The 24,559-nt window shown below is 36.1% G+C and overlaps 1 long non-coding RNA gene across 1 annotated transcript in view; it reads left to right on the forward strand.

Annotated features, from left to right (window-relative positions):
- The window catches only part of LOC309860718, a 347,454-nt gene that overhangs the window by 123,798 nt on the left and 199,097 nt on the right, over positions 1-24,559 (forward strand). The gene's annotated exons all lie outside the window — the stretch shown is intronic.

The raw sequence follows: 24,559 nt of genomic DNA on the forward strand, positions 1-24,559 counted from the left end.
TCTGCATTCCTTCCATTATCCTAATCGCTTTACAGAAGAGGTTTTTAGACTTGAATGTACATTTCCACTTCGGGAGATTTAAACGTACACTTACCTGGGCCAGAGCTTCTGTTTTAATTGATTTAAAATATGGCCTGGGCATTGAAGTTTAGAAAAGTTCCCCACATAATTGTATATACAGCAGAAGTTTAAAACCACTGCTTTAGAGTAACTCTGTCTTGTCTTTATTTCCATACCCAAAACACCTTCTCTGTGAGCCCCCTCCCCTTCCTGTACAATTTCTCTCCTCTTGTTTCAGCCAGTCAGACCTAAGAGGTGTACGTATTGCAAGTTGCTCCTACCTAGGAGATATTAATTCACATTATTTGCATGATAACTGGTAGGTTCTTAATATTCCTAGAAATAGTATACCTATTTTTTTTAAAAGAATATAATTATTGTAGAAGCACATAGTTTTTAGTGACTAGTAAATGCAGATTATGACTGATAAAGCACTTTGTTGATTTATCAAAGTGATAAATCAGTTTGAGTATTTTTAAATGATATTTTAAAAAGAAAATTCCAGAAAGAGTAAAAATTTTTTGTACTGATATAACATAGAGGAGCAGACTTATATTTGCTGGCGTGTTAACTATCTGTGAAAATAATACTTCACAGTCATAAAAATTTTGTCAAACATTGAGTAAAAATAAAGTTAGGCAATTTTTTTTCCTGCAAGATTCTTTGAGTAGTTAATTGGATACTATGCATTGTGACTTGTGAAAAGTACTGGATTATTCAACATTCTCAAACTTACTTGGGCCCTTTTATTATTTTTTTAAATTTTTTATTAATTTCTTTTCAGGATAACAGAATTCATCGTTTTGTACCACACCCAGTGCTCCATGCCATACGTGCCCTCCATAATTCCTACCACCAGGCTTACCCAACCTCCCACTCCCCCCGCCCCTTCAAAACCCTCAGATTGTTTTTCAGAGTCCATAGCCTCTCATGGTTCATCTCCCTTTCCAATTTCCCTCAACTCCCTTCTCCTCTCCATCTCCCTATGACCTCCATGTTATTTGTTATGCTCCACAAATAAGTGCAACCATATGATAATTGACTCTCTCTGCTTGACTTATTTTACTCAGCATAACCTCTTCCAGTCCTGTCCATGTTGCTACAAAAGTTGGGTATTCGTCCTTTCTGATGGAGGCATAATACTCCATAGTGTATATGGACCACATCTTCCTTACCCATTCATCCGTTGAAGGGCATCTTGGTTCTTTCCAGAGTATGGCGACCGTAGCCATTGTTGCTAAACATTGGGGTACAGATGGCCCTTCTTTTCGCTACATCTGTATCTTTTGGGTAAATACCCAGTAGTGCAATTGCAGTGTCATAGGGAAGCTCTATTTTTAATTTCTTAAGGAATCTCCACACTGTTCTCCAGAGTGGCTGCACCAACTTGCATTCCCACCAACAGTGTAAGAGGGTTCCCCTTTCTCTACATCCTCTCCAACACACGCTGTTTCCTGTCTTGCTAATTTTGGCCATTCTAACTGGTGAAAGGTGATATCTCAATGTGGTTTTAATTTGAATCCTCCTGATGGCTAGTGATGATGAACATTTTTTCATGTCTGATAGCCATTTGTATGTCTTCATTGGAGAAGTTTCTGTTCATGTCTTCTGCCCATTTTTTGACATAATTATCTGTTTTGTGTGTGTTGAGTTTGAGAAGTTCTTTATAAATCCTGGATATCAGCCTTTTGTCTGTACTGTCATTTGCAAATATCTTCTCCCATTCCGTGGGTTGCCTCTTTGTTTTGTTGACTCTTTCCTTTGCTATGCAGAAGCTTTTGATCTTGATGAAGTCCCAAAAGTTCATTTTCACTGTTGTTTCCTTTGCCTTTGGAGACATATCTTGAAAGAAGTTGCTGTGGCTGATATCGAAGAGGTTACTGCCTATGTTCTCCTCTAGGATTCTGATGGATTCCTGTCTCACGTTGAGGTCCATTTTGAGTTTAACTTTGTGTATGTGTAAGAGAATGGTCGAGTTTCATTCTTCTGCATATAGCTGTCCAATTTTCCCAGCACCATTTATTGAAGAGACTGTCTTTTTTCCACTGTATATTTTTTCCTGTTTTGTCAAAAATGATTTGACCATAGAGTTGAGGGTCCATATCTGGGCTCTCTACTCTGTTCCACTGGTCTATGTGTCTGTTTTATGTCAGTACCATGCTGTCTTGGTGATTACAGCTTTGTAGTAAAGCTTGAAATCAGGTAACATGATGCCGCCAGTTTTGTTTTTCTTTTTCAACATTTCCTTAGCAATTTGGGGTCTCTTCTGATTCTATACAAATTTTAGGATTATTTGCTCCAGCTCTTTGAAAAATACTGGTGGAATTTTGATTGGAATGGCATTAAAAGTATAGTTTGCTCTAGGCAGTATAGACATTTTAACAATGTTTATTCTACCCATTACTTGGGCCCTTTTAATATTAGTTAAGGAAATGAATTTTTAGAGCACTGTTCTCTTCTGCTGTTTCTTTTTGTTTGTTTTGTTTTGTTTGGGTTTTTTTTTTTTTTTCTTGTCCTGCTGCTTGAAGCCAAGAAACTTAAAAATTAAAAAAAAAAAAAAAAAAAGTCCCTTTATTAGGGAGCTACAGGAGCAATAGAGTATTAGGAATACAAGTAGAAGTGAAAGATTTATGGAAGATCTCAAATGCCATGAGGACAAGTTTAGTTCCAGAAGAGAATTTAGTTTGTCCTGTGTGTGGTACCTAGATGAACTAAACTATTGATAGCGAACATTGTATATAAATGAATTCCTTCATATATTCTTACAGATGCCTGGTAAAACTGTATAGATGAGCTTACTGGGTTTAAAACTTTCAGATAGTTGGATAACTTTCATATAGACACCTTTCATGTAGTTGGGAAACTATTTATTTTTCTTTCTCTAAATCTAGGGTGCTTTGTGGTATCTTCAGATTATAACATTTTAGTAGTGTTGATAAATGTAGTACTTATATGATTATTTAAGGCAGTTAGGGCAAACCTCTAATCTTTGGCTTGTGGAAATGCAGCTAGTGTGGAAAATCTTGTAGTCGTTCTTCAAGAACTAAAATATGGAATTGCCATTTGGCCCAACCATTCCATTCCTTGGTATATACTGAAAAAAACTGAAAACAGAGACCGAAACAGAAACCTCCATGTCCACAGTATTCCCAGTAGCCAAAAGGTGGAAACAAACCAAATGACATTTAATCGACAGGTAGATAACAGATGGAATATTAACCATAACATGAAGGGGCCACTGATATATGCTACAATGAATGAACCTTGAAAACACTATTTTAAGTATGCCAGATGCAAAAGAATAAATATTGTATGATTCTTTTAAGAAACATCTAGCATAGGCCAATTCATAGAGATAGGGAGTACATTAGTGGTTACCAGGGGCTGAGAAGAGGGTGAAATGAGGGGAATTGTTTAAGGGCCTTGGAATTTCTATTTGGCAAAATGAAAATGATTTTTAAAGAGGTCCTAGTTAGGGGAACATACAAACTTGCAAGCATAGTAAGTGACACTTGAATTGTACACTTAAAAATGGTTAAAATAGGGCGCCTGGGTGGCTCAGTGGGTTAAGCCGCTGCCTTCGGCTCAGTTCATGATCTCAGGGTCCTGGGATCGAGTCCCACATCGGGTTCTCTGCTCAGGAGGAAGCCTGCTTCCCTCTCTCTCTTTCTCTGCAGGCTTCTCTGCCTACTTGTGATCTCTGCCTGTCAAATAAATAAATAATTAAAATCTTTAAAAAATAAAGGTTAAAATAAAAGTTGTATTATGTAGATTTTACCATGATAAAGACATGTGAAAATAATTTAATGGTTTAAAATAGAGTTCTTATATGCGCTCATTATGCTGCAAGTTAGGAATTCAGCCTGTTTAGTTGGGGAGTTCGGCTTCGTGTATTGTAAGCAGGTTTTCTCATGAGTCAGTTGGTGGCTAGGACTCCAACGTCCTAAAAGGTTTCAGTTCAAGACCTATGTTGTGCCGCTTTGCAATACTGAGAAGTGAAGCATACATCATTCTTGTCCCCTAGTAATGTTAATTTCAACTGATAACATTTTCTTTGCATGAGCATTTGCCATCTCTAAAAGCTCCCCCATCCCCACATACCTTACTTCATTTCACAAGAATTCTTGGGCATTTTTTTCTCCATGTAATCTTAAATTTTTCATTGTATGGAACAATATTTGAGATGGGAGATCCAGTATTAACAGGTTCTGTCCTAGTCTTTGACTCTTCAGATAAAGAGCCAGTGATCTCCTCATTTGTTTGGCTGATAAAGAATAGTTCCAGCTTTCTCTGCTTGACTTATTTCGCTATCATATGATCTCCCTGATATGAGGAAGTGGTGATGCAACATGGGTGCTTAAGTGGGTACGAGAAGAATAAATGAAACAAGATGGCATTGGGAGGGAGACAAACCATAAGTGACTCTTAATCTCACAAAACTAACTGAGGGTTGCTGGGGGGAGGGGGTTTGGGAGAAGGGGGTGGGATTATGGACATTGGGGAGGGTATGTGCTTTGGTGAGTGCTGTGAAGTGTGTAAACCTGGTGATTCACAGACCTGTACCCCTGGGGATAAAAATATATGTTTATAAAAAATAAAAATTATATATATAAAAAAAAAGAAATCTTTTAAAAAAGAAGAAATGATATATAATGTTACAGTATCATATTGGGAAGAATAGGCAGAAAATTATTCTTAGTTTCAAATTAATAACTAGACCCATTTTTATAACTTTCAGAAGTATGGAACATGGCAATACAGGTATGATTCAATAAAAATACATTGCATATAAAAAAAAAGAATAGTTCCAGTTTATATATAATAAAAAAAGAAAAACTACATGAATAAAAAGAACTCAGGTGAATGCTTACTGAATATTTCATATGTGCCACACTATCAAGCACCTTACAAGCATCCTATCATGAGATACTTAAAATAGCCCTTTAAATTAGGTACAGATCTGTCCCTATTTTATAGATAAGGCCAATGAGGCTTATCACGTATCCAAAGTCACCCAGCAAGTAAGGACCAAGAGTTGAAACTGGGCCTGATGACTCTGGAGCCTATGCTTTTAATTGCTGTTATGCCTCCTCATCACAGAAGTCTCTAGTTTTGTACTCATGGTCTTATTCTCTTCTTATTCTCAAGAGTTTCAAGACAGTTCTACTTTAGAGCTACTGTGTAGGGAACATGTGAATCAGCTAATCCTTTGTTGCTGAAAACAAAACAACATCTCCACCATCATTTTCAGAGTAAATGGGGTATATTAAGGGATACAAATATAAGACAATAACAATAAAATATCTGTGGCAGGAAGCAAGTCAGAACTCTGGTTATTTACAGGCTCTCCTCAAATGATCCTTCCCAAGTCTGCTGGGAGGTGATCCTGGGACAAGTCATGGCTGATGCCTTTAATCATACTCTTTGCAGCATTAGCCAGGCCTCTCATTTTGGGGCAAGAATGCATAGCTTTACTGCATATGTAAAGTAGAACTGAGATGCAACATAAAGATTCAAAGTCAGGTGCGGGCATGCAGGTCGTCCAGAAGACACAGGATTCTTTATATGCAGAAAAGGGAAGGTGCTTTTACCGTGCAAATAAATGTGATACTTCTACATAAAGATGAGTTTGGATATTTACTGAGCTGGTTCTTCTTCACCTTCATGTAATTAAAAACAATAAGTATGTTTCATTGTTTTACTTGAAAAAAAGTTGGTTGAGCATCAGCTGGGAAGCAAACACTGGTAAGCACTGGGAAACAGATTTGGATTATTTTGAAGGCAATATGAACATATTATAATGAGAGATTAAACGGAGAGTTTGAAAATCCATATATGAAGGCAAAATGAAAAAAAAAAAAAAAGATTTAGGAGTTCTTTTTAACAGCTGCTTCCCTAGGGAGGACAAGTTCAATTTCATTCTAAACAGATAATGGAACGTACAAATTTAGTTGTTCAGATTAGTGAAACAAAGGTTGTTGGATTTTTGTACTGGTGTGGGTTCAATAAATTTCTTTCCCTCTGCCCTTAGAGTTAGGATAAGTGGTACATAAGATATTCCAAGTCCCTTGAATGAAAGCTCAGGGCACGTTTTGTGAGAGGGAATGGTGGGCCTAATTTGAGGAAAACTGTAACGTGTGACTGGAAGAATACTATAGATAGGGACGCCTGGGTGGCTCAGTTTGCTAAAGTCTCTGCCTTTGGCTCATGTCATGATCCCAGGGTCCTGGGATTGAGTCCTGCATCAGGCTCTCTGCTCAGCAGGGAGCCTGCTTCCCTCTCTCTCTCTCAGCCTGCTTCTCTGCCTACTTGTGATCTCTCCCTCTGTCAAATAAATAAATAAAATCTTAAAAAAAAATAAGAATACTATAAAGCATTTATTTCAGTGGCTAGTTCTTACTAGGTAGAGTTTAAATCAGTTTTTGTTCATTTCTAAAGTTCATGAGAAACACCTGAAAATTTAGGTATACCTAAATTTTTGTTCCCTTGAGATTTAAAAACACATGTGAAGCAGGTAGAAAGTATGCAATTATTGCCATGAAGTGATGGCAACAAGGAAACTAAATCTCACAGGAAACACAGGCGGAATTCTCACTCAAACTGCATTTCTACTGAGGATTACAGAGTGCTCTGTCCTACATCATCCTAATTTCGGAACCGTGGCTGACAGAGCACCCATTCTGGGACATTGCATGTACCCTTTACAGAAGTAAAAAGTGTCACAGCACAGCTTCTGTTCAGAAAAACCACAGATCACTTCCCCTTGCATTGTATTGGCTAAAGAATGTCACATGGCTACAGGTGATTTCAGAAGGGTGATTAATTATAATACTATCATGTGGCTGAAAGATGAGGAAGAACCTGCTCTTTGTTAACTTCCTCAGTGGCTATTGGACGTGAAGTTTGTGTTTTACTTAACACAACACTAGCTTTTACGATACACAAAATGTCTACCACGTTGTCAAAAATTAAAAAAGAAGGATGTTCTGCAATGACTTGTCAATATCACCTTTCCAACCCATCCTATGGTAGACTCAAGAAAACAGGAAGAAAAGCAGAAATGTCATTGTAATTTATTTTTGCTAAAACGTACCTTAACATAGGTCACATTGGGTCAGTTTTAAATGGAAGCAGGTATGTTCACACTAGCACCCAGAGCTGTGTGCTTTGGAACTCAATTTAGGTATCATACACAGCAAAAAGTGACCAGAACAGTCCACTGACAAAGAAAGTAATGTGTATTTAACAGTGAGCTTGTTGGCAAGCATGGAGGGAAGAAGAAGAAGAGGTCTGTAAATGCAGTTTCTGCTGTGCCCTGCCCATGGCACCTCACCTGTCAAGTAGCAATCAGGAGATGCCTCAGCAATCAGCATTGCACAGCCTTGGGATTTAAAAAGAAAGAAAATAACATCCTACAGTTCCCTGACTTGCATGTCAATTATTCCATTTGCCAAAGCATAACAAAGTGTGAATCATATCTAGATTTAGTATGGTAAAAATTCACTGAAAGATAGGACTACAGAAATAATATTTGGGAAGGAGAGAAAAAAAAAAAAAAAAAGATGTTCTCAGCTCTCCAGGGTGATCCTTGAAACCAGACCTGACAAAACAGAGCATATTATCTATGCTGCACATCTACACATCCAAAAATGACTTGCAGAATATGTAGGTTTTCTATCCTAAGCCTTCTGGGCCCGAATCATGTGAACAACACCTTGCATGTATTTGTAGTAGAGGAGGGAGAGGGTGAAAATGGCAAAGGAGTTAAGACAGAGACAAATACTAAATTTTTGGTCAGTGAATGAAAGTCCTTAAATGGACATTTTTATAGACCTTTCTCTGTGGTTAAGTTATAGCAAATCAATCCATTAAAGATTTTTAACTGTATCAATCATCTTTATTAAATGATTGGTGAACAGGGCAATAGCCCATCCAGCAAGTAGAAGGGAGCTTGAAGGAGTTATACAAAATGGAAGTTTTTATATGAAGGAGAGTAGGGCAAGAAAGTTACTAATAAAGAAAGGGATTGTTCCAGACAAGATTGCTTTCTCTTAGTGGAGAAGAGCTGAGGTTCTTACCATACAGATAACCTCATCTTCCTCTGGGAAATGGAAAGGGCTCCTATAGCAGATGACTTCACCAGCACTGATGAGAAATCTCCTGACTGACCAGGAGATTTTGGGGGAGGTTGAAACTACAATTAGATTAGTTATTAAGCTGGTTTGGGGGCTCAGTCTAAATGATGCTGTTTTGAGCCTAGGTTTTTCTTTTTAATAATTCCAGGACAATGACTCTTTGGATTTAGTACTGCTTTCTTTTGTAAGATTTGAATCCACATTTGTTTGTTAAATCCACCCAGGTTTCTTAGGGAACATCAGCAGCACAATGGTCTACATTACTCTTGAGAAGGCTCAGTGGGTATCATACAGAATATTTGTCAAGTGCTAAAACTCCAAGCAGTGAACAAAGACATAGGACGAGTAAATCTCAGACTTTTAAAGATACTTTTGTTTTTACAAAACAGAGTGCTTGTGATCCAGGCGACAAGATCATATTAAAAAGACACATTAAAAAATTCATTGAATTTAAATGTAAAGTTTTATTTATCTTGTATTAATTAAAAGAGATTTCTATTGATCCTTGCCACATGCCTATGAGTCTATGACTTTTTTAGGAAACCAGCTAAGAACTAAACATTTGAGGCCATTGACCTGAAGTCAGGAAGCCAGGCAATAAGGCGATCTTGGTATGCACTCACCATCTAATTTTGGGTCCAGGCTTGTTTCCACTATGCTAAACTTCCATTCTCTCTGATACCTAATACCAGATACTAATTCTTCTCCCTTTTTTATTTTATTTTATTTTATTTTAAGATTTTAATTATTTATTTGACAGAGATCACAAGTAGGCAGAGAGACAGGCAGAGAGAAAGGGGGAAGCAGGCTCCCTGCTGAGCAAGGAGCCTGATGCAGAGCTCCATTCCAGGACCCTAGAATTATGACATGAGCCAAAAGCAGAGGCTTTAACCCACTGAGCCACCCAGGTGCCCCATGCTGCTCCTTTTTAAATTCTCTCTTCATGCAGTTTGTCTAGGAAGTAAAAAAACATTCCTGTTGACAGTGGTAACAGGAGAGCACTATTCACTATGTTGTAACTTGATTAGTTTTGTTGACCATAGTTCTTATTTCAAAGGGCATTGGACTATGTCTTATTGTCAACCAAATATATATACATATATTTTTTCTGGGTATATTTCTTTTTTTATTTATAAATTTTTATTAACATATAATGTATTATCAGCCCCAGGGGTACAGGTCTGTGAATCACCAGGTTTACATACTTCACAGCACTCACCCTAGCACATACCCTCCCCAGTGTCCATACCACCTTCTCCCTACCCCCCTCCCCCAGGTAACCCTCAGTTTGTTTTGTGAGATTAACTGTCTCTTATGGTTTGTCTCCCTCTCGATCCCATCTTGTTTCATTTATTCCCTTCCTACCCCTCAACTCCCCCACGTTGCCTCTCAACTTCCTCATATCAGGGAGATCATATGTTAATTGTCTTTCTCTGATTGACTTATTTTGCTAAGCATAATACCCATACACATCGTTGCAAATGGCAGGAGTTCATTTCTTTTGATGGCTGCATAGTATTTCATTGAATATATATACCACTTCTTCTTTATCCATTCATCTGTTGATGGACATCTAGGTACTTTTCAGAGTTTGGCTATTGTGGACATTGCTGCTATAAACTTTCAGGTGCACATGCCCCTTCAGATCACTACATTTGTATCTTTAGGGTAAATACCCAGTAGTGTGATTGCTTGGTCATGGGGTAGCTTTATTTTCAACTTTTAGAGGAACCCCCATGCTGTTTTCCAGAGTGGCTGCACCAGCTTGCATTCCCACCAACAGTGTAGGAGGGTTCCTTTTTCTCTGCAACCTCACTAGCATCTGCCAATTTCCTGACTTGTTAATTTTAGCCATTCTGACTGGTGTGAGTGGTATCTCATTGTGGTTTTGATTGGTATTTCTTTGATGCCAAGTGATATGGAGCACTTTTTCATATGCATGTTGACCATCTGGATGTCTTCTTCGCAGAAATGTCTGTTCATGTCCTCTGCCCATTCCTTGATTGGATTATTTGTTCTTTGGGTGTTGAGTTTGCTAAGTTCTTTAGAGATTTTGGACACTAGCCCTTTATCTGTTATGTCATTTGCAAATATCTTCTCCCATTCTGTCAGTTGTCTTTTGGTTTTTTTAACTGTTTCCTTTGCTGTGCAAAAGCTTTTATCTTGATGAAGTCCCAATAGTTCATTTTTGCCCTTGCTTCCCTTGCCCTGTTCCTAGGAAGAAGTTGCTGCGGCTGAGGTCAAAGAGGTTGCTGCCTGTATTCTTTTCAAGGATTTTGATGGATTCCTGTCTCACATTGAGGTCCTTCACCCATTTTGAGTCTATTTTTGTATGTGGTGTAAGGAAATGGTCCAGTTTCATTCTTCTGCATGTGGCTGTCCAATTTTCCCAGCATCATTTGTAGAAGAGACTGTCTTTCTTCCATTGGATATTATTTCCTGTTTTGTTGAAGATGAATTGACCGTAGAGTTGAGGGTCTATTTCTGCGCTCTCTATTTTGTTCCATTGATCTATGTGTCTGTTTTTGTGCCAGTACAATACTGTTTTGATGATTACAGCATTGTAATAGAGCTTGAAGTCTGGAACTGTGATGCTACCAATTTTGGCTTTATTTTTTAACATTCCTCTGGCTATCTGGGGTCTTTTCTGGTTCCATATACATTTTAGAATTATTTGTACATTTTTTGAAGAAAATGGATAGTATTTTGTTATTTATTGCATTAAATGTGTAGCTTGCTTTAGGTAGCATAGACATTTTCACAATATTTGTTCTTCCAATCCATGAGCATGGAATATTTTTTCATTTCCTTGTGTCTTCCTCAATTTCTTTCATGAGCACTTTATAGTTTTCTCAGTACAGATTCTTTGTTTCTTTGGCTAGGTTTGTTACTAGGTATCTTATGGTTTTGGGTGCAATTGTAAATGGGATTGACTCCTTAATTTCTCTTTCTTCTGTCTTGTTGTTGGTGCATAGAAATGCAACTGATTTCTGTGGATTGATTTGATATCCTGACAATTTACTGAATTTCTATATGAGTTCTAGCAGATTTGTGTGGAGTCTTTTGGGTTTTCCACATAAAGTATCATATCTTCTCTAAAGAGTGATAGCTTGACTTCTTCTTTGCTGATTTGGTTGCCTTTAATTTCTTTTTGTTGTCTGATTGCTGAGGCTAGGACTTCTAGTACTATGCTGAATTGCAGTGCTTATAATGGACATCCCTGCCGTGTTCCTGACCTTAGTGGAAAAGATCTCAATTTTTCTCCATTGAGAATGATATTCACTGTGGGTTTTTCATAGATGGCTTTAATGATATTTGGATATGTACCCTCTTTCCCTACATTTTGAGGAGTTTTGATCGGGAAGGGATGCTGTACTTTGTCAAATGCCTTTTCAGCATCTATTGAGAATATCATATGGTTCTTGTTCTTTGTTTTATTAATGTATTGTATCACATTGATTGATTTGCAGATGTTGAAGCAAGCTTGCAGCCCTGGAATAAATCCCACTTGGTCATGGTGAATAATCCTTTTAATGTACTGTTGGATCCTATTGGATAGTATTTTGATAAGAATTCTTACATCTGTGTTCATCAAGGATACTGGTCTGTAATTCTCTTATTGTCTTGTTTTGGGATCGAGGTAATGCTGGCCTCATAAAATGAGTTTGGAAGTTTTCCTTCCATCTATATTTTTTGGAAAAGTTTCAGGAGAATTGATTTCAGAAGAATTAATTCTTCTTAAAATATTTGTTAGAATTTCCCTGGGAAATCTGTGTGGCTCTGGGCTCTTGTTTGTTGGGGGATTTTGGATGACTGCTTCAATCTCCTTACTGGTTATGGGTCTGTTCAAGTTTTCTCTTTCTTCCTGGTTCAGTTTTGGTACTTTATATGTCTCTAAGAATGCATCCATTTCTTCCAGATTGTCAAATTTGCTAGCGTATAGTTGTTCATAATATGTTCTAATTGTTTGTATTTCTTTGGTGCTGGTTGCGATTTCTCCTCTTTCATTCATGATTTTATTTATTTGGGTCCTTTCTCTTTTTTTTTTTTTTTTGATAAGTCTGGCCAGGGGTTTATCAATGTTATTAATTCTTTCAAAGAACCAGCTCCTAGTTTCATTGATTTGTTCTGTTTTTTTGATTTCTATTTTATTGATTTCTGCTCTGATCTTTATGATTTCTTTTCTCCTGCTAGGTTTAGGCTTTCTTTGTTGTTCTTTCTCCAGCTCCTTTATGTGTAGGGTTAGGTTGTATATTTGAGACCTTTCTTGTTTCTTGAGAAAGGCTTGGATCACTATATACTTTCCTCTTAGGACTGCCTTTGCTGTGTCCCACAGATTTGAACAACTGTGTATTCCTTATCATTTGTTTCCAGGACTTTTTTCAATTATTCTTTAATTTCCTGGTTGACCCATTAATTCTTTAGTAGGATGCTCTTTAGCCTCCATGTATTTGAGTTCTTTCTCTTTATTTATTTATTTTTTTAATTTTTTAAATTTTTTAATTTATTTTTAAATTTTTTTTATTTTTTTAAAATTTAATTTGTTTTTTTTTTTAAATTAAAAAAAATTTTTTTTGAGTTCTTTCTAACTTTCCTCTTGTGATTGAGTTCTAGATTCAGAACATTGTGCTCTGAAAATATGCGGGGAATGATCCCAATCTTTTGATACTGGTTGAGACCTGATTTATGACCCAGGATGTGATCTGTTCTGGAGAATGTTCCACGTGCACTAGAGAAGAATGTGTATTCTGTTGCTTTGGGATGGAATGTTCTGAATATATCTGTGATGTCTATCTGGTCCAGTGTGTCACTTAAAGTCTTTTTTCCTTCTTGATCTTTTGCTGGATGATCTGTCCCTTTTGGGGGGGGTTAAATTCCCCTACTGTTATTGTATTATTGTTGATGTGTTTCTTTGCTTTTGTTATTAATTGGTTTATGTAATTGGCTGCTCCCATGTTAGGGGCATAGATTTTTAAAATTGTTAGATCTTCTTATTGGACAAACTCTGTAAGTATAATATAGTGTCCTTCCTCATTTCTTATTATAGTCTTTGGCTTAAAATCTAATTTATCTGACATAAGGATTGCCACCCGTTTTCTATTGATGTCCATTAGCATGGTAAATTGTTTTCTATCTCTTCACTTTAAATCTGGTGGTGTCTTTGGGTCTAAAATGCATTTCATGCAGACAGCAATATTGGTGGGTCTTTTTTTTTTTTTTTTAATCCATTGGGTATTAAATGGATTTAATGTGTCTTTTGACTGGAGCATTTAGCCCAATTACGTTCAGGGTAACTATTGAAAGATGGGAATTTAGTGCCATTGAATTGTGTATAAGGTGACTGTCACTGTATATTGTCTCTGTTCCTTGCTTGTCTACTACTTTTAGGCTTTCTCTCTGCTTAGAGGACCCCTTTCAATATTTCCTGTAGAGCTGGTTTGCTGTTTACAAATTCTTTTAGTTTTTCTTTATCTTGGAAGATTTTCATCTCTCCTTCTATTTTCAATGATAACCTAACTAGATATAATATTTTTGGCTGCATATTTTTCTTATTGTGTGCTCTGAATATATCATGCCAGTTCTTTCTGACCTGCCAGGTCTCCGTGGATAAGTCTGTTGCCAATCTAATATTTTTAACATTGTATGTTACAGATTTCTTGATCTGGGCTGCTTTCAAGATTTTCTCTTTTTAACTAAGACTTCACTTACTTCACTAAGTAAGTTTTACTCTTAGATGATGGATGTGGACCTATTGATTTTGAGGGGGGTTCTCTGCGCCTTCTGGATTTTGATGCTTGTTCCCTTTCCCATATTGGGGAAATTCTCTACAATAATTTGCTCCAATATACCTTCTGCCCCCTCTCTCTTTCTTCTTCTTCTGGAATCCCAATTATTCTAATATTGTTTTGTCTTATGGTATCACTTATCTCTAGAATTCTCCCCTCATGGTCCAGTAGTTGTTTGTCTCTCTTTTGCTCAGCTTCTTTATTCTCCCTCATTTGGTCTTCTATATCGCTAATTCTCTCTTCTGCCTCATTTATCCTAGCAGTAAGAACCTCCATTTTTCATTGCACCTCATTAATAGCTTTTTAAATTTCAGCTTGGTTAGATTTTAGTTCTTTTTTTTCTCCAGAAAGGGCTTTTATTTATCTATACAGGGTTTCTCTAATATCTTCTATGCCTTTTTAAAGCCCAGTTAGCACCCTGAGAATTGTTATTCTGAACTCTAGATCTGACATATTACCAATGTCCACATTGATTAGGTCCCTAGCCTTCGGTACTGCTTCTTGTACTTTTTTTTGGTGGTGATTTTTTCCACCTTGTCATTTTATCCAGATGAGAATATATGAAGGAGAGAAAGAGTGGCCAAATCCCCAGAAAAATGTACGCTAACCAAATCATAAGAGACCCCAAATCAGGGGCAGAAAAAATGGGATAAAAAGAAGTTTAAAAATTTTTTTAATTAAAAAAATATATATTAGACATATTATACATTTATATATATTTTTATATCTAATTTATATATATATCTTAGATCTAATATATATATCTACATATATATCTAAAATATATATCTAAGATATATCAATATAGATATATATCTATCTAGATATACATATGTAGATATATATTAGATCTAAGTAATATATATATATAATATATTAGACTGGATCAATAGAACAGAGCCACCCACTTAATTTTGGGTGTGTTTTGGTCTCTTAGAAGAAACTACCTTCCAAAATTTTAAAGAAAGAAAAACGTATATACATACACAAAAATAAGAGTAAACAGGATGAAGGATGAAATGTGACTGTAAAGATGAAAATTTAAAAAAAATCTAAAAAAGGAGTTGATAAGTTGGTTGGAAAAAAAAAGAAAACAAAGGTGGAGAGAATTTGTTCAGGCTGAGACTTGAACAAAGCCCTCTGCTAGATTTAGGGTAGATTTTGACCTATTAGAAGAAGCTGTATCCCAAAAATTTTTGAAGAAAAAACCCTATATGTATTAAAAAATAAAGCTAGGTGCAATTAAGATAAAATATGATTATAATAATGAAGGTTTAAAAAGATTTTTTAAGAAAGGTATTATTAAGGGACGCCTGGGTGGCTCAGTTGGTTAAGCAGCTGCCTTCGGCTCAGGTCATGATCCCAGCATCCTGGGATCGAGTCCCACATCGGGCTCCTTGCTCGGCAGGGAGCCTGCTTCTCCCTCTGCCTCTGCCTGCCATTCTGTCTGCCTGTGCTCGCTCTCTCCCCCTCTCTCTCTCTGATAAATAAATAAAATCTTAAAAAAAAAAAAGAAAGGTATTATTAAGATAAACTAGTTAAAAAACATTAAAGGAGGAAAGAGGAAAAGTTAAAAAAATTAGAATAAGAAAAAAATTTTTTTAAATTTAACTAACTTCGCAATACTAAAGAATCATGGGGAGAAAACCATGAACTCCATGCTTTGCTTTCCCCTCCTCTGGAATTCTGCTGTTCTTGATCAGTGAGCTTGTTCTTGGCTAGATGTTCTTGCTGATATCCTGAGGGAGGGTCCTGATGTCATGATTCAAATGTCTTTGCCTGAGGTGGAATTGCATTGCTCTTGCCAGGTGCCAGGCTAAGTAATCTGCTTGGGTTCACTCTCAGGAGCTTTTGTTCCCTGAACACTTTCTGTAGAGCTCTGGAGAATGGGAATGAAGATGGCCGCCTCCCAATCTACGGCCCAGAGGAGCTGAGAGTTCAGGGCCCCACTCCTCAAGTGCGCTCTCAGAGAAAAGCAGTCAATCCCTCCCATCTTCCTTGCCTCTGGCCATGCTCCACACTCACTCGGCCTGTGACCTAGCGTTTCTGTCTCTGGCACAAAGTCCTGTTTGGAGTCTCCAAACCCAGCAGATTCCTACCTCCAGAGAAGAAAGGCAGGTTTCCCCAGATCTGCCACTTGTGTGGTCCCTGCTCAAAGACCCTTAAACTGAGGATCACAGTTTAAGGTAGCCCCAAGCTGAGAGCTCACTCCTCAGCTCTGTCTCTGTAGTTGGCTTCCCACTCTGACACTTTCGAGTTCTGCTACACTCAGACACCCCTGATCCTTCTGTAACCCCACAGGACCTGAGATCACACTGTCCCTGCGAGGGCTCCACTCCCACTTAGCCTTGGGAACAATGTGCCTCAGTGGAGCAGACTTTTAAAAGTACAAATTTTGTGCTCCATTGCTCTGCAGCTTGCCAGGAGCTGGCCCCTGGTCTATCTTTCCATCACTTCAAATTCACATGACTTCCTGTCTTAAATGAAGCAAAAGGGATTCTTCATTCCAGACAGTATTGATTGAAGAAATGCTCAAATGCATTATACAACCAAATACAATATAAATGAAATAATTGCATCCAAGAATTACATATGAAAGATCTCTGCTCTGGGAAGAAAGAATGGTCACCCAAATTGACTTCTGTTTATTAATAATCATGAGAACTATTATATACTGAATACTTCTCACTACACAAAGTATTAAGAATTTTGTAAACCTATATATTTTTAAAAAATATTTATTTATTTATTTGCTAAAGAGAGCAGGGGGAAGAGCAGAAGGTGAGGGAGAAGCAGATCCTGCACTGATTGCAGATCCCTACATGGGGCTCGATCCCACAACCTTGAGAACATGACCTGAGCTGAAATTGGGTTGGACTCTTAAGTGACTCAGCTGCCCATGTGCCCAAGTACTTTGTAGAACTATCTTATATAACTCTTAGTGAACTTTTATGAAATACCAGTATCTCAATTTTATAAATGAGAATGTAAAACAGAGCCAAAGTAACATGCTCAAAAATCATGATTAGAAAGTGACACATTCAAAATTTGTTTGAATTCTATGTCATTCCAAGATGTAGCATTTTCTCTACTGTTTTAAATAAACTTCTTGCTCTTAGAGAATCAATAAAATCATTTCTTAAAGACATAGAGTTTTGAACTCAGTATTTCAATTTATCCTCTGTGTTTTTATATCATTCTTATTAGAAGCATAATAAACTATTCTTAAGAAAGTTTATGGTGAAGACCAACTATATCAGTGCAATATTCTTTTTTAAAAAGGGGAGGCATTTGCTTTGAGACTGTTGAGGGAGAAGAAAACTTTCTTACTTCTTTGACTTGTTTGGTATAAATCAACTTTCTAAATCTTTGTAATATGTTATAAGGAACTAGATTTATCCTCTGCCCTGAAATTAAAAAAAAAAAAAAAAAAGCTAATACAGGAAAATAGCAGATACTAAGACAGGTATTAGACAACAAATAGTGATTGCTAAGAAATAGGAAGTAAGCGTAGTTAACACTAACACTGCCTCAAATTTAGTATGTGAAGAGTGTTCTAATCATAGAGCAGGGAAAAGGAACACACATAGAATCCAGAGGTCTCCCTGAGTCAAGGGAGTAGAGAGTGTGAGAGACCAAAGCCAACAGAGCTCACAGGAAAAGGTGCCAGAGATGAGAGACTTGTGCTGAGAAAAAGTCTAGAGAGTAGAAATCTTAGAAAGTCTCTCAATTTTGCAGATGAGTTGTGATCAACATATGCATTTGAATACTTAAACCTAAGGAAATAATACCCAAAAGGATTGAAGGGAAAGATCCCGTAAGCCCAGGTATAGTGCTCATGCCTACCAGCAAGAGCAGAAAATCTTGTATTATACAGAGCATTGAGTAAAGTACTGAGAAGGCTTTTTTCTCCAAATTAGTCGGAGAATAAATGTTACTCTGGTTTTGTTTAAAGCATTTTAAAAGCAAGACCTGAAAGGTTGGAAGTGCTTCCAAATAATAGTATTTCAGAATGAAGCTCAGTAATACTTACAGAAACAGGAGATATCCAGGATCCAACATATTAAGATTAATAATCTATAACCTCTAATTTGAAAAATAAGACTTGTAAGGGAGAGGAAAATATGACCCAAATATCAAGAAAAATCAATCAATTGAAACTGATACAGAACATATATAGATAATAGCATTTGTAGACTTAAAACCATTGAATAAATTAAGTAAATATGTTAAGGATATCTTTAAAATATAAAAATAGAACCACTAGAGATGAAAACTACAGTATCTTTAATGGATGAACAGAAAATTGGATGCCACATATGAAAATACTAGTGGACTTGAAAATAGTAATAGAAACCTTTCAAAATGAAATATGGAGGAAAAAAGACTTAAAAATTAAGACTTAAAGTATAATTTCCAGTGATGTAATGTTAGTATAATGAAAATTCTTAAAGGAAAAAGGAGAGAGAAAACATTTTGAAGTATCAGTGGCAGAAAGTTTTCCATATTTCGTGAAAGCTGTAAAGCCAGAGATCCAAACATTTAGCTCAGTGAACCCTATCCAAAAGAAATAAGAATAAAAATGCTAAGATAGGAAAATTGCTTAAATCTAGTAATAAGAGAAAACCTAAAAGACAAAAATAGCACAGAATATAGAGAGCAACAAAGATAATGGCAGATTTCTCATCTAAAACAATGTGAACTCAAAGATAGTAGAGCAACATCTTTAAAGAACTGAAAGAGAAATTATCTTCCTAGAGTCCTCTGTGTGCTATGAACTTTTAAAATAGATGAATTCATAAGAAGTATGCACCCTCATCATAATGGAACCAAACCCGAAATCAATAGCAGAAATAACATAGTAAAATCTCCAAATACACAGAGAGTGAAAAAACATGTTTCTAAATAATTGCTGGAACAAAACGAATTTCTCAAAGATAATAAAAAATACATGTAAATTAATAAAAATGAAAATTCAAATCTTTGGGATACAACTAAAGTGAAATTTAGAGGAAAAGTTACTGTGCTTAATTCTTATACTATAATTAAAAAGAAATTCCCAAATCAATAATCTAGGCTCCCACCTCAAGAAACTTGGAAAAATTACAAAATTAACTGAAAACACATAGAAGTAATATAAGAGCAAAAATAATTTGTATTCAAGATAGAAAAAGGTAGGAACAAGCCAGAATATGTTTTTAAAGAAATCTATAAAACTGACAAATCTTAGCAAACTGACAAGAGAGATGGAGGGATAGAGCAGAATGGAAAGGGGAAGGGGAGAGGAGACACAAATTACCAGTATCAAGTAATATCGGGAATCAAGGAAGGCATACCATTACAGATCCTAGTGACATTAAAAAGATAAGTGAATATTACTAACATTTATATGCCCATAAATCCAATAGCTTAAATGAAACGGATATATTTCTTGAAAGATACAAACTCCAAAACACACTTAAGAATTAAATAATCTGAATAGTCATATTTGAATTAAATAAGTTGATTTTATATTTAAATTTTTTGCATAATGTAAACTTCAAACACAGATGGCTTTACTGGAGAATTCTACCAAACTTCAAAATAAATAATATTCATTCTGTAAAAACTCTTACAGAATATTAAAAATCACAAAGGAAGAAGGCAATAGAGGAAGAAGGGAGTAAAAGAACTTCTAAACAGCCAGAAAACAATTTTTAAAATGGCAATAGTAAATCCCTACTTATCAATAATAACTTTAAATGAATTCACTTCTCCAATAAAAAGACAGAATTTGGCTAAATGATTTAAAAATAATCAGACCCAACTGTGTGCTGATTTTAGGAGACTCACTAAAGCCTTAAGGCTCATAAGTGAAGGTATGAAAAGAGATAAACCAATACATGGAAATAAAAACAGCAAGAATAGCTACATTCATATTAAAGAAAAATTTGAAGTAAAAAACTGTTATAAGAAACAAAGGAAGTAACTATGTAATAATAAAGGAGTCAATTAATGAAGAGGATTTTACAACTGTATTGGAGAACCTAAGTATATGCAGCAAATATTAACATATCTGAAGGAAGAGATAAGGAGGAATATAACAATAGTAGGAGTTCTTAATATTATACTGTTAACAATGGATAGATCACCCATACAGAAAATCAATAAAGAAACATTTAACTTGAACTATCCCTTAGACCAAATGAAACTAATAGGTATATACAGAATTTTCCAACCAATAGCACCTGATCACACAGTTTTCCAAAGGGCACGTGAAGCCTTTTCCAGAAAAGCAAGACTTAATGAACTTAAGAACATTAAAATCATATCGAATACCTTTTCTGATACAATGTTAGGAAATTAGAAATCAGTAACAGGAGGAAAGCTGGAATACTGATGAACAGCACACTCTTGATTTTCAAGAATAAATCAAAAAATATCTTGAGGCAAATGAAAATGGAAGCACAATGTGTAAGTGTAGAGAAGCAGCAACAACCATTCTAAGATGAAAATTTATAGTGGTAAATGCCAACATTAATTTTAAAAAAAGAGGGAAAAAAGAAAACCAGCTGAACTTTGCACCTTAAAGATCAACTAAACCCAAAGTTAGCCTTAGAAGGAGATAACAGTGATGAGAGCAGAAATACATGGGGACTAGGAAAGGGATAGCAGAGCTGAAGGAAACTAAGGGCTGACTTTTCACAAGGATAAAATTGGCAAACCTTTAGTTAAAGTAAGAAAAAAAGAAAGGAGAACTCAAATAAAATCAGAATGGAAATAAGAGACATTACAACTGACACCAGAGAAATAAAAAGAATAAAAAACTGCTTTGAACAATTACACACTAATATTTTGGATAGCCTAGAAGAAATTACTAAATTCCTGGAAATGAACAACTTACCAAGATTAAATGATGAAGAAATAGAAAATGTGAGCAGAACAATAATTAAGGAGCTTGAATCAGTAATCAAAAAATTTCCCAAGAAAGAAAAGTCTGGGACAGATGGGTTCACAGGTGAAATTTACCAAACATTTAAAGAAGAATGTCAAACCTTCTCAGACTCTTCCAAAAATTGAAAAGGAAGAGACACTTCCAAACTCATTTTATGAGGCCAGGATCACCCTGATACCAAAACCAGACAAGAATACTATCAGAAAAAAAAAGTAGAGGCTAATATCTCTGATGAACATATATGTAAAAATCCTCAACAAAATACTAGCAAACCAAATTCAATGGCACATTAAAAGGATCAGACACATGACTGAGTGGATTTTTCCTCAGGGTGAAAGGGTGGTTTAACATATACAAATCAATAAATGTGATATACATTGTTAACAAATGAAAGGTAAAAATTGTATTATCATCTCAGTAGGTGAGAAAAGCATTTGACAAAACTTTACATTCCTTCATGATAAAAAAAAAACTCTTAAATTAGGTATTAAAGAAATGTATCTCAATATAAGTAATGTTATCTATGATAAGACCACAGTTAACATACTCAACAGTGAAAAACTGAAAGGTTTTCCTCTCCCATCAGGAACAAGGCAAGCATGCCCACTTTCACCACTTACATTTAACATAGGAAGGAACACAGGAAGTCCTACTCCAAGCAATTAGGCAAGAGCAAGAAGAAAATTTGGCATCCAAATCAGAAAGAAATAAAATTGTCTATATTTTTAGATTAAATAACATTATATGTGTCCACAAAAAAACTTAGCATTAATAAGCAATTTGAGCAAATGTAAAGGATATAAATCAATGTAGAAAAAACAGTTGCATTTCTATACACTCACTACAAAACATCTAAGTAGAAATCAAGAAAATAATCCCATTCTCAATAGCATTGAAAATAGTAATATATGTAGTAAAAAAGTTAATCAGGAAATGAGAGATCTATACAATGAATGTTATAAAATATTGACAAAAGAAATTAAGACACAAATAGATATTTCATGTTCATGGATTGGAAGAATTAATATTGTTAAAAAGACCAAAATTATGCAAAGCAATTGACAGATTTAGTTTAACCCCCATCAAAATTCCAAAAAAATTTTTAACAAAAACAGAAAAAAAAAATCCCAAAATTTGTGTGGGACCACATATAGCCAAGTAGCTTTTAGCAAGAATAACAAAGGAGGAAGCATCACACTGCTGGGTTTCAAACTACATTGCAAAGCTCTAGCAATAAAAACAGTATTGTACTAGCATAGAAAAAACACATAGACCAATGGAACAGAACAGAGAGTCTACAAAAATCCATGCATATACAACCATACCATTCAACAAAGATGCCAAGAATACACAGTGGGGAAAGGAGAGTCTCTTCAAAACTAGTGTTGAGAAATTTGGATATCCACATGCAAAAGAATGGACTTGGACCCTTACCTTACACCATACACAAAAATCAACTGAAAATGTATTAAAGACTTAAACATAAACCATAACATTTCCACAAGAAAGTATAGAGGAAAAGCGCAGCAATGATTTTTTGAATATGACAGAAAAGACAGTTTCTGTTCATTTCTCTTGTGAACTTACTTACTTTCTTGTTGCTTTGCCTGCTTGGTTTTGTCTTTTTTAGTTTTAGTTTTTGTTTTTGTTTTGTTGTTGTTGTTGTTGTTAAAACTAGAAATTTTGAGCATGATCATGTGGTAACTCTGGACTGGACATTACCCTCTCCTGGGGGTTTGTTTTCATTGTTGGCTGTGTGTTGTAGTTGTTTAGTTAGTCACTTCCTGAACTACTTTTACAAAGTCTGTAGTTTTTGTCATATGGGAACTTTGAAGTCCCTATTTCTTTAGTTTGTGATCCAAAATAAGAAAGGGAGGAAGAAAGGAAGGAGGGGGACAAGAAAAGGGAAGGGGAAGGGGAGCTCATCTGGTCTTTACAGATTGGCTGTTTTCAGGCATGTCTGTAACTCATCCCCGGACTACTCACAGCCTTGACTTTGATTTTCTTCTCTTGCTGAACCTAGAATCAGCCAGAGGTGAAAGCTTGAGGTTTTATCCTTAGGTCTTCTCTGAAAGTGCATCCTGCCCTTAAAATTCATTTGTCTTCTAAATTCCTCCATATGTGCACACACTTCTTTACACTTTCCAAAAAACCTCCAGCTTTCCCTCACAGACTTTCAATGCATCTATTGTTTGCCTCCCCTTGATTCCCTTGCCTCAAACAACAGCAGGTTGTTGGTGTACCTTGCACTATTTTCACAGAATGCCCTCTACACAGCCACAGCTCTGCCTGAAGGAGTTTGATTTTGTTTTAAATTCCAGTTAGTGGGGCGCCTGGGTGGCTCCATGGGTTAAAGCCTCTGCCTTCGGCTCAGGTCATGATTTCAGGGTCCTGGGATAGAGCCCTGCATGGGGCTCTCTGCTCAGCGGGGAGCCTGCTTCCCTTCCTCTCTCTTTGCGTGCTTCTCTGCCTACTTGTGATCTCTGTCTGTCAAATAAATAAATAAAATCTTTAAAAAATAAAATAAAATAAATTCCAGTTAGTTAACATATAATATTTATAGTAGTCTCAGAGGTACAATATAGTGATACATCACGTCCATATATCGCCCAGTGCTCATCACAGGTGCTTTCCTTAATCCTCATCACCCATCCCTTTTGTCACCTCCCCTAGCTAGAGAGTATAGTGCTAAATGAAGTAAATCGGTCAGAGAGAAAATTGTGTCTCAATCAAAACAAAAAGACAAGGACCTTCAATCAGTCCTTCAGGTAGGTTCCAAATAGGTCAAAGCAGACAAGTTTCTGCAGAATAAGAGCTGATATGCTCTCTTTCTGGACTTAGGGCTGGGGTGGGATCCTGGGAGTAGAGACTATAGTTCTTGCCAGTGGTGGGGTGGGGAGGGACAAGGATGAATGAAAATGGAAAGCCTTCCTATCATTTACAAGTCCGTTTTTTCTTGACTCAGCATTTGAGTGGTTCTATACCTTTGACTATTGTGTAGACTTGGGCAGTTTGTTCTGACAATTTTGACATTTTTCAGTGCCCCTATGGAGCTATGAACTTTTGGAACTACCTAATATACCATTTTCACAGACATGATTCCTGTTTTTCTCTTCTTAATCTTGTATCTCCATGGCTTTCTTGCTTATTTATTAATTTTCAAGTCAGAGCTTTTTTCTGCTAATGATCTTTGGTTATCCATATTTAAAAGTGGAATAATAAAAAAGTTATTGGAAACACTATGCCTATGGGTAGGGATTATCATGTGCAGGCTTTAGTATTAAAACATTTTCTATTTGTATCATTATATTAGGAATTTCCTGATGTATGTTTAGTTTATTCATCTTTACCTGGTCTGTTCAAAAGAGGAAACTTTTCTGGTCATCTGAGAGGGTAGACTTGGCTACTGTCATTTTGAGGGACATGTAAAATCAAGGTGTTGAGGGGTTTCCACATTCAGTAAACAAATGGTCACTGAATCATCTTACACCCGAATGCACATGGGGCCTCCCGTTACAGAGCCCTCTCTGTGTCTTTGGTGAGGGAATGCGTGCTTCAGTTACCTAGTTTAGAAGAATCATTAGGCAGTCCTCCAGATATTAGTCTGATATTTACCTTCATTTTCAGAAGTACTATCATTTGGA

The sequence above is a fragment of the Mustela nivalis genome (genome assembly GCF_964662115.1).
Source record: "Mustela nivalis genome assembly, chromosome: 3".
NCBI classification, from domain to species: Eukaryota; Metazoa; Chordata; class Mammalia; order Carnivora; family Mustelidae; genus Mustela; species Mustela nivalis.